Source organism: Miniopterus natalensis, chromosome 8, assembly GCF_054644295.1.
Source record: "Miniopterus natalensis isolate mMinNat1 chromosome 8, mMinNat1.hap1, whole genome shotgun sequence".
NCBI classification, from domain to species: Eukaryota; Metazoa; Chordata; class Mammalia; order Chiroptera; family Miniopteridae; genus Miniopterus; species Miniopterus natalensis.
Genome location: NC_142088.1, coordinates 17,840,543 through 17,855,322, shown reverse-complemented (window position 1 = coordinate 17,855,322; position 14,780 = coordinate 17,840,543). Strand labels below are relative to the sequence as shown.

The 14,780-nt window shown below is 36.8% G+C and overlaps 1 protein-coding gene across 1 annotated transcript in view; it reads left to right on the top strand.

The window, feature by feature from the left end:
* Positions 1-830: 830 nt before the first annotated feature.
* MAP2 (microtubule associated protein 2) overlaps positions 831-14,780 on the top strand; it is a 214,141-nt gene continuing 200,191 nt past the window's right edge. The window contains exon 1 of the mRNA XM_087819610.1: positions 831-1,703. The gene's annotated coding sequence lies outside the window, so the exon portion shown is untranslated. The remainder of the gene's footprint in view (positions 1,704-14,780) is intronic.

The following is a 14,780-nucleotide window of genomic DNA, read 5'->3' as shown; positions in this document are numbered from 1 at the left end:
AATAAAAGCCCTTTAGAATGCCCAAGAGGACGATTACCTTCTTTAACCTGAACGTGACACAAAACACCCCTTTCACTCGGCAATAGGCATCTATGTATTTCGGCAGAAATCTTTATGAATTTGTAAATCATGGGTCTCTCAATCACCCCTTCCCCTTTATGCACAAAAGTATCCTCCCACCAAGAAAAGATGAGGCATTTTTTTTCTTTCTATAAAGACTATTTTATTTGTTTGTGCATTTTAACATTGAGTTCCTGGTAATTTTATCTGGTTACCATAGGTTTACATCTGTATTCATGATTTGCATATTATCAGGGCTATTGTGTCTTTAGGATCAGTGATACATGCTTTACTTAATTTTAATTTATAGTAGTTCACAGTTTGCTATAATATCTTTAATCTCTGAAAGTTTTTTTTTCAAAACTTCCTACGTAGAAAATTGCTTAAATTAAATCTGGAGATCTAAGCAATTTAAAAAGTGAGCCTCCTTTAAAAAACACACAGTACTTTGGTTGCATTAATTTTGATTTTCTTTATTTCTCTCCTTTCTTATCCCCCCACCCCCACCCCCACCTCTTTTAGTCAGATAACCTGTTTCTTTCTGGCCGGCTGTGCTGCTTTAAGCTCCTCGTTGTGTCTAGACGACCAAAAGCTGAGCTCGTGCTCTCAGGAATTTCAAATTTAGGATTTGTTAATCACCTGAACAGCTCTTTCGGGATGGCTTGTTTACGGCACCTTTGCAGGGAGGAGAGGGAGGAAGAATGTGCTGAGAGAGCATGACCCAGTGAAACCGGCGCAGCGTCACCTCATCAGAGTAGCTGCTTCAGAGTCATTGAGAGCAGGCATCCTCGGGTGGAAACCAAACACCAGGAGCACACCCGCTCAGGGCAGAGCCCTTCTCTCCCGCAGCAGCCTCTAGGAATGTTGCTCCCCTGAGGTTAAAGGGATATTTTCTTTTTTATGTGTTTCTTTTCAGGGCTCTTGAACGTGGTCAAAAATATGCAGGCAGAAATGAAACTTGGCACAGAGTCTTCTAAGCCTGAAGGAATAATTTCATTCCTTTACCGTTTTTGACTTAAATCAACTTGCAAATTTTCTAAACATCAGAAAGGAGAGGGAAGAAAAATACTTATTGGTGTATTTTTGCATATTTTTTATGACACACATATTTTGTGTTGGATTTTACTAGCAACTAGATAACAGACTGGACTGCTATGCCTTTGAGAACTATAGTTGCACAGTTGGACTTTAAAATTAAATAGTTATTACATTTGCTTAAATGTATACATGGAAGCATGTAATTATTGATATCCATGTGCAACAGACCATGTGAAACCAAGTTAAGGATTTTAGTATTCGAGTTGATTACTCTGATTAATGAATTCTTTTTAAAATATGTATTTTTTAATTGATTTGAGAGAGAGAGGAAGGGAGAGGGAGAGAGAAACATTGATGTGAGAGAGAAATATCAATTGACTGCCTTCTGTATGCATCCCGACTGGGGGCTGAACTCACAACCTGGGTATATGTCGTGACTGGGAATTGAACCAGAGGCCTTTTGGTGCATGGGTCAATACTCAACCAGCAGTGCCACATTGGTCAGGGATTGATTAATGAATTTTTTTAATTCTTAATTTCCTTTTGACAGATTAAGATAAAGAATCTTAAATAACAGCTGCCCTAGATGATAACACTACCTCCAGGTCAGTACTGTACTTCTGAATGCTAAAAGTTTAGGTAAGGCATTAGTAAACGTATAAAATCTGATAACATTCTGAAATAGTCATATGCTGTTTTATCTCTGATACTTGAGTTGAAGATGCTATTAAGTTTTTGAGTCCTTTCTGACTGTCAGATATGCTTGTTCTTTTTGCTACTTTTGTTCTCTCAAGCTGTTTCATCTTATAAGTAAAATTAATTTCTAAGAGGCTTATTAACATAACAAAAAGCAAAATAAAAAGGAATTTATGAATTTAAGGAATTTACCAGTAAAGTTGGAGAGATTTGTTTCTTTTATAAGAAGCATTCCATGTGTAGCTGTTGTGTGATAGATATGACACACAGTACCAGGGACTGCCCTCAGACATGGAAGCAATGCTTTAGGGCCTCAAAGACAAGCTTTTATGCATCAGTTATATAAATGTTCTAAGGAATCCTACCTTCTTTATTTCACATATATACATTTAAATCAGGGAATGATAAACTATAACTCCCTTTGAGTGTGTGTGTTTATATCCACATACATAATGCAAGCACTTACTACCATCTCTCAAATAGTTCAAGCTGTAGAACATGTCATTAAATGCTGGGTAGCACATGGAAATTCCAATTCAGAGTATTTCAAGAAACACCTTTTGGTATTCTCAAGGAGGTATCAGTCCCAGGAACTGATTCTAGGCAGTTAAAGAACCACAGAGCAGTTGAAGAACTACAAAGAAGTGGTACAAAAAGGGCAAAATCAAGGGAGAGGATCTGTGGGAAAGTTTGGGTGAGCGGGTGGGGCTAGAGGGAGACGATGAACTGATGGAAATTTTCAGCCGTTAGTAGTCGTCCACTTAGGATGGAGAAGCATTTTGCCTAAGAGGGTGGAGAGGGAAGACATCTGTTTTATTTTTCTACCGCAACATCATATTTTGTCTATATCCTTCCCTTGTCATTACTTTGAACTAATGGTCGTAGGTGTTTCCTTGTAAAATTTATTAAGGGTCCTTATTGGAAACAATTCTGCAGTGAATTAAAAATTTTAAAACAATGCGGACACAGTTGTCTTTTAATGAAAACTACTTTGACTCTAATCTTTGAACTTAATCTTTCCTGTTCACGAGAGGTAACCTTCCCTTTGAGTGGTAATATTATAAACGGTGCTTTTTACTTATACATTTTATTGAATTCTGTGGAAATTTAGGCAAAAATAAAGAGCACAGGATTTCCTCCTTCAGTCAGTTGTTAAATTTATATTGTGGACTTTGGGGGAAAGTTTAAACAATTTGTTTTCCATTAAGACACACTAGAGGGGGAAATTTCTATATAATTTTTTTCTTTGTTATGTTATAAGCCTTTTAGAAAACATAATTTTACTTACAAGATTACACAGCTTGACTTATCCCTGCCCTTCTTTCCTTTCTTCTTTCCCCCTTCTCACCCTTTTTCTCTTTCCTTTGCTCCTTCCTTTTAATTGATATTGGCAAAATAAATAAATAAATAAAAATATCAATCATTAGAAAATGCAAATACAGCCTGCTATTTTTATTTGAAATTTTAAAAATTATATCTTTATTTCAGTTTTATGCTCCCTGTCCTTTTCAGATCTGCATCCTTCTCTTGGTCTTTCTTTGATCTTGGCTTTTATACCTTCTAGCCTTGAATAATTTTTTTTATATTTCCAGCCTTTGATCCTGCTTCCTTTCTCTAGAGGGCCTTTCTAAATCAGGAAGAAAAGTTACTACCTTGTTTTTTTCCATTATTTGTACCCAGAGTTTAGCTCTTGGGTCGGGGCAGCAGTGAGGAACCATTCCGCTTTGATTCTGTTCCAGTTCTGATTATATTCCTGTTCTCTGAGCTCAGAGTAGGGTGAGGTGACTCACCTGTGACTTTCACATGAATATAAAAGAGGGAGGGACTCAGAATTCTAAAACCATTCCAACCAGCTACGCGCCAGCTACACTACTGAGAGTGGTGAGCCTAAACCTGATCCAGGGAACGCTGACAAGGCTCCTGCCCTAGGGCCATTCCTGTGGTTTGGATCTCTTAGGATACAGGTTTAAACTCCTTGGGGATGTGTGCCCAGACTCAAGGTACTTGGAAAGCAAAGGAGTTTTTTTTTCTTTAACTTAAACTGTTCATGCTGATGCCTCCAGATTGATTGAATCTGTGTTTAAACTTGGTTCTGTGTACAAAGGGAATCCAACAAAAATAGCCATGTTGAAACTTTTTCCTGACTTTTAGAACCATGAAATGTCCTCAAAAATAGCTTTCCTTTTGTGTGGTCCCCAGCTTTAACATTTTTAGCTTAAAGGAACTGAGCTAGAAAAGTTGTGGGCCTCTGTCTGTGCCTGCTTCCTCTTACTTTCCTGCTCTTGTAAGTCTTCCTGTTTCTCTGCCTCCAGTGCTCCATCCCTCTTGTGTTCTTTCTTTCCTCCTTCTTTCTAGGAGATGACAATTTAATTAAGAATTAGGTGTTTCCATGGTTACTGTGTTCTGTAGAGCTTTACCTGCACCCATGCTGCTTAGGCATTGTGGAGTCTTGAGTTGACAAATATTTGAAAGGCATGAAGAGCATCTTGGAGGGACAAAATTAAGCAGAAACCATGCTTAAATATTTAAAGAGAAGCATGTTCCTAGTCAGTGAAAACTGAAACTATACCGCTGTCTAGGGAATGAAGGGACTCTAATGTCACACTTCTGTGAGAGGATGTTAGATATTATGTTCTGATGTCTATGTCATGTCCTAAACATATGAGAACATGTTTAATCACCCCTCAGGACTGGAGTATTGGTTTGCCACTGAGTAGATGCACACTTGTAAAAGAATGGCTGTGCATGTTGTCTTCCCCTGAAGTATCTTTATTTTGAGCCATAAATACAGGAAAAAAGCCATCTTAATCACACACTAGAAATCTACACTTAAGAAAGCAGGTCTCGCCAGTTGCTCAGCGGTTGAGCGTCGACCTAGGATCCAGGCGATTGGGGTTGGATTCCTGGTCGGGGCACGTGCCCTGGTTGCGGGCTCGATCCCCAGTCGGGGGAGTGCAGGAGGCAGCCGGTCAATGACTCTCTCATCACTGATGTTTCTCTCTCTCTCCCTCTCCCTTCCTCTCTCTGAAATCAAGAAAGACATATTAAAAAAAAAAGAAAGAAAGAAAGCAGGTCTTCCAAACTATAAGATATTCTGTGCTGTTCTTTGATGTGGTTTATTGAATGAGATGGTCTAAAAATCTAAGTGATCTATAAAGAATTAAAATAATACCTTTTAGTAAATGATGTTCTTGGGAAGGATTCACTCTCTGTCTTTCTGCCGCTTATGGATCAGGCTAGTGAGCCCTAAGTATTTCTAATATCATGCTCCATAAATCATTTATTTATCTAAGAAATAGTTATTGGATCCCTAGTATACAGCAGACTCTTTTTTGAATGTTTAAGATATTGAGACAAACCATATACATTCCTGCCCTCATGGTGCTTATATTCTAGTAGTAGGAGACAGAGATTAACAAGTAAACGAATAAATGAATGAGCATTTCAGACAGGAAGAATGCTATAAGGAACAGGAAACAAAGCCATGCAGGAGAACTTGTCTGGGATGGGATAGGCTGCCTTTGGAGACATGAGTAATGAGAAGCAGTCAGACGTAGGAATAGGCAGGGGAAGAGTTTTCAAACCAGAGGGAGTAGAAAAAGCAATGGCCTTAAAGCAAGAGGAAGCCTGCTGAATTTGAGAAACAAATACAGAGCCAGTGACACTGGAGTCTAATGAACATGCTAGAGTGTGTGGGACAGGAGATCTGAGCAGAAGGCAGGTACCAGGCCACATTGGTCCTCTTGACCATGAGAAGGGATTTGACTTGTATTCAACTTTCAGTGTTTTCTAAATTTTCAGGTAGTAAAAGGAGAATGTTTTTGAAAATCTCATAAAAGCTTTCAAAGATTAATTATATCTTCTAAATTCCTGTAGCTATACCTGTATCTGATTCACTAATGCGTTAAATCACAAGAGAGAAATGATTTGGAAAATGAGAAGTCAGTGGTGGATATAAGATTAGAACACGATCTAATATAATGCTCTAAACATAGGCAACCTAAAGTATGTCATTTGCTTTAGATATTGGAGAGTTACATGTAAAAGTAATTTTAACCCTTTGTAGCTGTTTTGCACCCAAAACTAAGTTTTTTGAAACAAATCTAAACAGAAAAGTACAAATCCATGTTTGAGAAAAGTACTCACAGGAGTCATTCCAGTTTCAATATGAGTGTGTTCTTTGGCTGTTTCCCCACAACAGCTCTAGTTGTAAACAAGGCCAGGTGCCAAGCAACAACCAACATGGTACTGAAATGTATAAATACATTAAGTGACAGAGTAGCACATGTTTGTTTCTTAGAGGCAATGGCCTAAATCTCTTGAGAATTCAGTAAGTGAGCTGACCCAATTTCATGATGAAGAATAGTATGTCCTATAAGTGCTATGCAAATTCAGTGGAGGGACCTGTATCACCGTGTGCAGAAGCTACAGATTTCATGTGGGAAGCAGGGCATGGAGGGGGCTGCCTAAGTGGCTGGGTTTGGAAAAACTCCCAGATAGGACGATAACAAAAGCCAAAGCACTGAGGTGCCAATGAGCTAGGCATACCAGATTGCCTGCAGTGGACGATTTCTTTTGGAGAAGAGTGGAATGGATGGATGACCTTGTATTTTTAGAGGTCCTTAAATACTGGGCTTAGTAGGAGTTTTGGTTTTACCATAAGTTCATTGGAGTCAGTGAAGGGTTTTGACCTGGGGAGTGGCATGAGGAAGGTGGTGACAAATTTGGAAGACAAATTTGAGAGGACTTAGTCGCAGTTCTAGAATTTCTACATATGGTGTGGCATAGAGATATCAACCTATTTAGAGTAAGAGACTAAGGTTCTTGTTTGGGAGCTGTGGTTGCAGGAATTTTCATGAACAATTGAGAAAATATCAATACAAAAGAATGGAGGTGGGGGGCAGTGATAGAAATGTTGGAGTGAGGAATACCAAATCTTTGGCATCCTCAGGAAGACAGACTTGAGAGAGTCAAGAGTTAGAAGCCATGTAGAACTATAGTCAGTGAATAATATGAGTTCCTGTGGGGTTATGTCATGTTCATGCAAAATAGGTATTTTTAAAAGGACATGGGCTTTGGAAAACGAAACAAAGAAATAAAAACGAATTTCAATTCAACAACTTCTCTGATTTCTAGGCTGTATTGGAAATATACTACATGACTTCACAAGTTAATTTCGTAAATAGTTATTGAAAAGCAATGTTTGTGTATATCTAAGTAAACACAGGTTTTCTTGCTAAAGATTGCAAACACATTTTTGTTAGATATTTATTTGATTTTAAATATTTGCATTCTAAACATGTTTAATGTCTTTATAACTAATATCATATGGTGGGTATTGGCAAGCTATGCTGTAAAGGGCTGGACAGAAAATTTTTTAGTCTCTGTGGACTATATACAGTTTCTCCCATTTACTCATCTCTGCTCTTGGAGCAGGAAAGCAGCCATAAACAATATGTAAACAGGTGGGAATTGCAATGTTCCAATAAAACTTTTTTACAAAACCAGGTGACAGGCCCATTTGACCTATGGACTGTAGTTTGTGAACACCTGGTGTATGTTGATGTACTTGAACATGAGTTTAGAACATGACTTTGAAATGATAATAACTGTACTTTCAAGAGGTCATAAGTGCATGAAGACTGTATAAGGACCATAGTTACATATTTCCCTTTATGAAGACCCATGTGGGGAATATTTTGATTTCTCTCAAGTTAGAGCATATTAGAAACTGGAGACCTTGTCCTAAGCCACTGGCTTGGTCTTATCATGTGAGCACTGGTTGGGTTTTTATTTTTTTCTTGGCCTGTAGTAACCTCAGAATAAAATCGTGTCCCACTATAAGTAACTGTGAAGAACCTATAGTACACATGTCACATACTGACTTTTTCGTGTTTTATTTTCTTATGATTTCCCTTTGTTCTGTTTTATAAAAATTCCTGTTAGAACAAGATAAGGTATAAATAAAGCTATCTTTTATATTTTCATTAGAGCTCCACTTTTAATTGAAGTCTGTGATGAGAGCAATTCTTACTTCCCAGGAGTAACGATGGTGGTCTTTCAGCCACATTCTGCTGTTGAATTAGGACAGACTGCATAGCTTTTGTTATTCAGTTTCCACAACTGAAATAATTTTCTCAGAAATAAACTGTAACTTTTGTGTGACTGTGTGATTGCAGAACTTTAAGTCTGTTACCTTCACACATAAAAAATGGGGTGGATTAGTTGCTTCTGAAACCTTTCTCCATGTTTGTTGTCTCAAATGCCTTTCAAACAGTTTTTCAGCCCTCAGGACCCCAGGGCCTGGTTGGAGACTGCTGAAACCCAAATGTTTTCTTTCTTATAAATGCATGCCCATGGAAATATTCTGGGGGTTAAGATTCAGGTATTTAAACACTGGTCTCTTTCTCTCCAGAATACTGCATGAGGTTTCTCGTTCCACAGTGAGATCTGGCATAATGAATTATGAGTTTTGAGTTTTTTGGTTTGTTTTACATATTCTTCATGTGAAATGATACTGTTGCCTTCTAATTTTAATAGTAGGTCTTGTCAGTACATTGGAATTAAACAGACTAATTCTGACTCACATTAAATTAATGCGAAATTATTTGTATGACTCTTACAGAAATGGTGTAAAAGGCAAGAGAGCCCTTCATGTGACCATTAGCCTGAAAAACATGTTATCACTTTGGTATGACTTGATAATAATTTTTAGACATAATCAAAGGGGGGAGGGTCATGGGAAATGGCAGTGTTCATCTTTAAAAGTTAAGAAAAATAGAATACTATACGAGAAGAAGATATCTTAGAAAGCCCCTGGTGGCTAGATAGAGATTAATTCCAGTTTATGTGTACTTGTGCTTTAGATTAGAATTGTTTCGCTTAATCATTTTGTATGATTTAGTGTCCCAGAGAATTAGAAATTATAACAAGTTGCATTTCAGTCAGACAGGAACATAGGCAAAACAGTGGTTGATTGGCCTTCGGTGTACACAGGTTTACCGGTTTCTGAATATATGCAACCAGGTTTCAGTGGATATCGTCGCCCAGGCATATCACAGGGATAACAACAGGTATGGTGATATGCTAATTTTATTGTAGTGTAACATACAGAGTGTCTTGAATATTAGCAAGAAGGTCAGGTTCAATAGTAGTAAATTAGTTATGATGAAGAGATTGCATCATATTTTCTTAAAGCAAATTCAATTTGAACTTCCCATGGCAAATAAAGAAAAAATCACATTTTATTGTAGACACCAGCTGTTTAGGAAAGCAGGTCTATAAAGAAGGATGTATGCATAGTCAACCTCGAGAACATCCTCTTTATTGTCTTAAAATAACTCTTTCAAGGTTAAAATTGTTTGTATTATGTGGGGTTATTTTTCATATATAAAACATCAAAAACACAAGAGGAACCTTTGGAAACTGCAACAAATGAAATAACCATGACTTTATATCTTGTGATAAAATATAGTTTATTGTGTGAATAACTCCCCTGAATTTATTCAACATCCTTTTTCTGGGAAGAGATAGAGGAAAAGATATGGAACAACTGCAGTTTCTTTTCCCCTATTATTATGCCTTTAGAGGTCCTTAGATGTGCAGAGAAGGTTATGTATGTGGAGAACCTACTTCCATCAGTGAGCTGGGGAGCCCTGGTTTAGACCAAAGCACGTCTGGAAAATGCTCCTGCGCAGAAAAGTGCTGTTGGCCTAGACAACGTGGCACTTATTCATGCCATTCCTGGCCTCATGTCAGAGTCCTCACAATGGAGTGAACAGTAACCTTATGATGACATAGCTCCCTTGTAAATCTCTGGTCAGATTTACTATTACATATCATCTTCATAAAATCTAGGTGTACATGTGTCCACAAGACAGAATGTAGTTAACACAGAAACAGTATTTCAAATTTGAGATAACTATGGTATACAATAATGTAATCTAATGATAGAACAGAAATGGACCCCTTGTTGAACAAACCTTTACCAACTCTAATGAGAATTTCATTTTATACTTAAATATAATTTACTGAGTAATACTGTCACTACTTAAGTTAATAAAATTTAAAAGTTAAACCTTTGAAATTGTACATGAACATTCTGATGACTCATCACTGAAGGTCTATAAAAGTTTCTTCTCCATTTCTGAGATTAGAGTGGATGAAATGGGGAACAGAGAGAGGAATTACAGGGCGATCACTTTGTGTAACTCCAAGTTTACTTTGCCTTTGCAGAAGTAATGAGCCCACGTTGCTGCTCTGTTTTATCATTTATAAGACTTCACACCTGATTGCCTAATTCCACAACTACCATTGATTGTTAAGGTCCACATTTATTCAAACCTATACTCCTTTGAACAAGATTCTCAGAGTGTGTGTGTGATTTACAAAAGACAGCTTGTCTGCACAGACTCATAAAGGAAGTACCAACTTCCAGATTTTTATATCTAAATACACACAAAAAAACAGCTTGAAATTAAGTAGCTGTAAACCTTTTGGGCATAAAGCTGACTTCACAAAATTTTAAGTCAGCCCTGAGTCATTCCAGTAGTTGGTACTGGGATATACAATGTTAATGGATATGCTCAGTGCACTGAATGTGTTTGAAAGATATGTAAATGAGAATAATATCTTACAGATTCATTTATTTTTTGTTGTAGCCTACACTGTAACTTTATCATGATAAAAACTATTCTATTACATTGTGGTTAGATTTATCTCTCTGTATCATTGTATGTAAGCTCTATACATTTTCATAGAATGGTTTACATTTTAAATATTTATCTTTGAAAAATTCCATAGTCTCATTTTTAAAGTAGAGAATATGATACCTTAGTCACTATATAATTTTTATTTGCTTGTTTGTACAGTATCTACAGGACATACCCATTGCCAAGAAAATTGTGTGGACGAAGGGAGTGGCCAATAAATATTTTTGAATGAATGAATGAATGGTTGTAGAGAAACCAGTTTAGAATCCCCCCAAATTTAACAAGACTTGTTTGGTCTTATACCAGAAAGTAAATGGTGATTATTTTTTGGGTGGTAAGATCTGAAGGAATCAAAGACATATCTTTCTCTTTTAAAATGAATAAACAAATCCAACTTACCTAAAATACCCTACCTTTGCCTTTGTTTGTGACTCAGAAAGCTTTGTATTGCTACCCTCTTTTTGAGACTTTGGAAAAGCCATTTGACACTCTGGGCCTCAGTTTCCTAATCTACAACATGAGAGGATACATTTAATTATCTTCAAGACTGCTTCATATTCTGTGGGACTGCATTGTGTTAATTCACATTTGTACAAATCAGTTTTGTTGTGTTAGCTATTTGCCTAGCGAAGATTTCAGCGATTGGTATGCTGAACAGATAAGCTTTTTATTAGAGAAAGCTGAATGTCACAAAGAAAGATTGGAATTAGGAGGCACCATACAGAGGAACAGTTCTATCCATTGTGAATACACCTATTTTATCTTGCAGCAAATGTTTATTAAGAACCAGTTATGAGCCTCCTACGGTGATGAGCCATGTTAGCAGTAAGAAGGAAAAAAACAAGACTGCATCCTTACTCCCCAGGAGCTTTCTGTGGAATTGAGAAAGACAGCTGTCTCACATCTTTTGAATAACTAAACAGGCTTTAAATGAACACGTATCACATCACTAATTTACCTGTCCAAAAGTACTTGGGGGAGAAAACTCATGGGTGAATGCCTTGAAAAATCCAAGTCATAACATGGTTATGTGTTAAAATGAGTGACACAAATAATCAGCTATTGGAAAGATAAGACTGAGGTAGGGCTTTAGGAAAAGGGGAATGCAAACATACATACTTGGAAGATACTTGCCCTTCCAGTAGCTGGTGTGGATTCTAACAAGAAAAGAATTGTTTTGAAAGGCAAATAAAACGTATTCACTAATATATATGATATCGTGTTTATTTTTGTGTGAGTCTGAAAACAATCTATGAGACTTACGGATAAAACACTTGTCCTAAGTCGTTTAAATTTTAACTTGCAGGTCTGTAAATATCCATTTAAATTCTCTGAGAATGTCTTTTACTTCAGATGTAACAACTTTGGAAGACATGAGGCTTTGGAAAGGAAGGGGAGAAGAAAGAAGTATGCCCAAAGTATTCATTGTATCATTTTTCAAAGCAGAGGCCAGCTGTTTTGGAACTAGAATGAAAATGTAAATTATCCAAAGGGAACAATGAGAGCCTTTTTTTCCCAGACAGTGACCAGTGCAATCACATAAGAAAATTGTTTGGGAAGATTTTCTATTATGCACAAGTCAGGACTGATGAACTGAAAGGCTTCGAGGGAAGTGATTTACAAGGAACTAAGTGGATACAACCCATGGATTGTCTAGTACTCTGGGCAGCTGAATTAATCGAGGAACAGACCTTTAGTTCTGCTGGGACTGAGTCCAAATCACAAGATAACCATGCATGGAACTTAGGAAGCCAGTGCATCAGTAGCACAGCAGGACTGTAAATTGAACTACAGTGCTGGCATGAGTTGCATTTCAATTCATGTGGTTTTATGAATCAAGACAGAGGTCTCTGAACACAGTGCAGACAGTCAGTGGGAACAAAATAGACACATGGGAACAAAATGGAAAGATTTTGCATAATATTGGCTAGGATTGTCTATATTAACCATAGAACAAAAAATCCATGATAGCTTTTAAATCCAAGGATTTTCACAAATAAATTAGTTTTTATCATATTTTGTCTAAATTTCAACACTTCAGAAAAAGTCCAAAGGGCTGCACATAACGCATACAGGTTTGAATGTCATTTGAACCGACTTTCAAATCCTAATATTTAATATCAATCAGACATTGTGGCTCTGTAATGAAAAAAATCAAATGCCAGTGAGGAAATAAAAATGTAAACACATACAATTTATAATTGGGTTTTATACAAACTATGGAAGTGAGGGGAAAAAAGAATTTTAAACTCCAAAACTTTGGGGTATAGGGGCCTTATACACATTTTTATAAAACATTGATCAATGATTTTGCCTTTTGTATTACCATAAAGTTTATATGGGCTACTGAGCAATTTCTGTAGTGTCCAGACAGCTGCCTGAAATAATGAAGAGTGTGATTAGCATATGTGTTTAATCATCAACTTAAATTTTAGCACCCATCTCCCGACACCTTTTTGTTTAGATTCATGACTCTTTTCCACATATGCTCTTACTAGTTGATCTGTTCCATTCTCAGGACTTTACCAACCACCTGTATTCTGGCAACTCTGTAATCTGTATCTCTATCTTGCGGTTCCTTTCGGAGAGGCAGGTTCATACATCCCACTGTCTGCCAGGTGGCTCCACTTGGCTTCTGTAGGCATCTGAAACCTGACATATTCATAAACCAACTTACTTCAGTAGCCATCCTACATTCCTCTTAGGATCCCTTTTTTAGGTAATGGAACTATTCCAAGTCTGAAATCAAAAGCCATTCTAGACTCCTCATATATTTTTAAATATATGTTTCTTCACATTTTTTGTTTCATCTCTACTCTCATTGAATTGATTCTTCACCTTTTGTCTGAAATACAGCAAAGATTTCCTGCCTCCAATGTTTTTCCAATAAATGCAGTCTTTATATGAACTTGAGTGATATTTCCAAACCATCCATCCAGTTCACTCTTCTGTTCAAAATCCTTCTTCTTTGACTTTTTAGCATAGCCTAGAAGGCCATGGAAATCTGTAAGTATGCTGTCTCTTCAATCTTATTTTCCACCACTTTCTGCCTATATTTTTGGCCTCCCTCAGAACTACTAAACTTTTGTAACTCCCTACCCATTACTCACTCTGTTCTTCCCATTGTAGTTTTCTTTCCCCATGACTAACTGCTTTTCGTTTTTAAAAACTAGATCAGCTTTTGTATTTCTCTCTCTGGATGTTTATGCTTCTTGAAAGAAGGAGGTACCCTATTTATCTTTGCAAACCCAGTGCCCAGTAGAGTGCCTAGCATCTAAAACACAGTAATTACTTGTGGAACTGAACAATCTTTTTTGGTTCTGTTTAGCTTTTGCTATTGATGACTTTGATGAAATTAGTGCATGTCTACTACATTGAGTTTTCATCTAGGGAGCTAACTTTAGTCAAATACTTTGGAATACCAAGTATTTTTATCATGCTCCCAATCTCTTCACCATCCACTCCCAAAGAGCAGTTGTTGCATTTTTCTACCTAACCCTGCGTAAACTGAAGGCTCTGAGCCCCAGTTTCTTCACCATAGGTAGTTCTTATCTCCACAGGTGATCATGAAAGTTACTTGTGATAGCTTATGTGAAAATGAGGCACAGTGTCAGGCACAGCATTGGAGTGTAGTAAATATGCAGTAAGTTTTCAGAAAAAAAATGACTCATAACACTTTCTGAATTGTTTTATCACTGCTACTGGAAGATAAAGGAAATTAGGACCTCTGACTTTAAGTCTGTCTTGGGGACTAAAATATGAAATTTATATGTCTATCACATTCAATATTTCTTGTCTTTCCTCAAGGATTAATTATATTACTCAGTCTCATCGAATAAGAAAAACAATAATTTACACCTAAATAATATATAGTGAACATTTTGCAATACAAATTAGTATCTTGTAATTAAAAGTCCTGGATTATATCTAGCGAGGCTGTGAGGTCAAATATAAACATACATTCTAATTAAATCCAGCCAGTCAGTATTATGTATGGGGAAGCAGAGCTGTTGGTCTAAAATTAGAACTTGAACTGGGTTGATGCTTTGAATCATGATATTAAGTTTTTGGTTGCAGATTAATAAAATTAAAATAGTTTGTTAGAGGGAAAATAAAAATTAAAGCATAATTCAAATTCTATTGCAGTCACTTTTACAGGGGTATGTAATGTATTTAACTTGGAATTTAACTATAATGAAATTTATTCAAACCGAGTCATTATTGAGGCAGTTTGCTATTGAAATACCCTTTGAAGAAGTGTGAAAAGCACTTAGT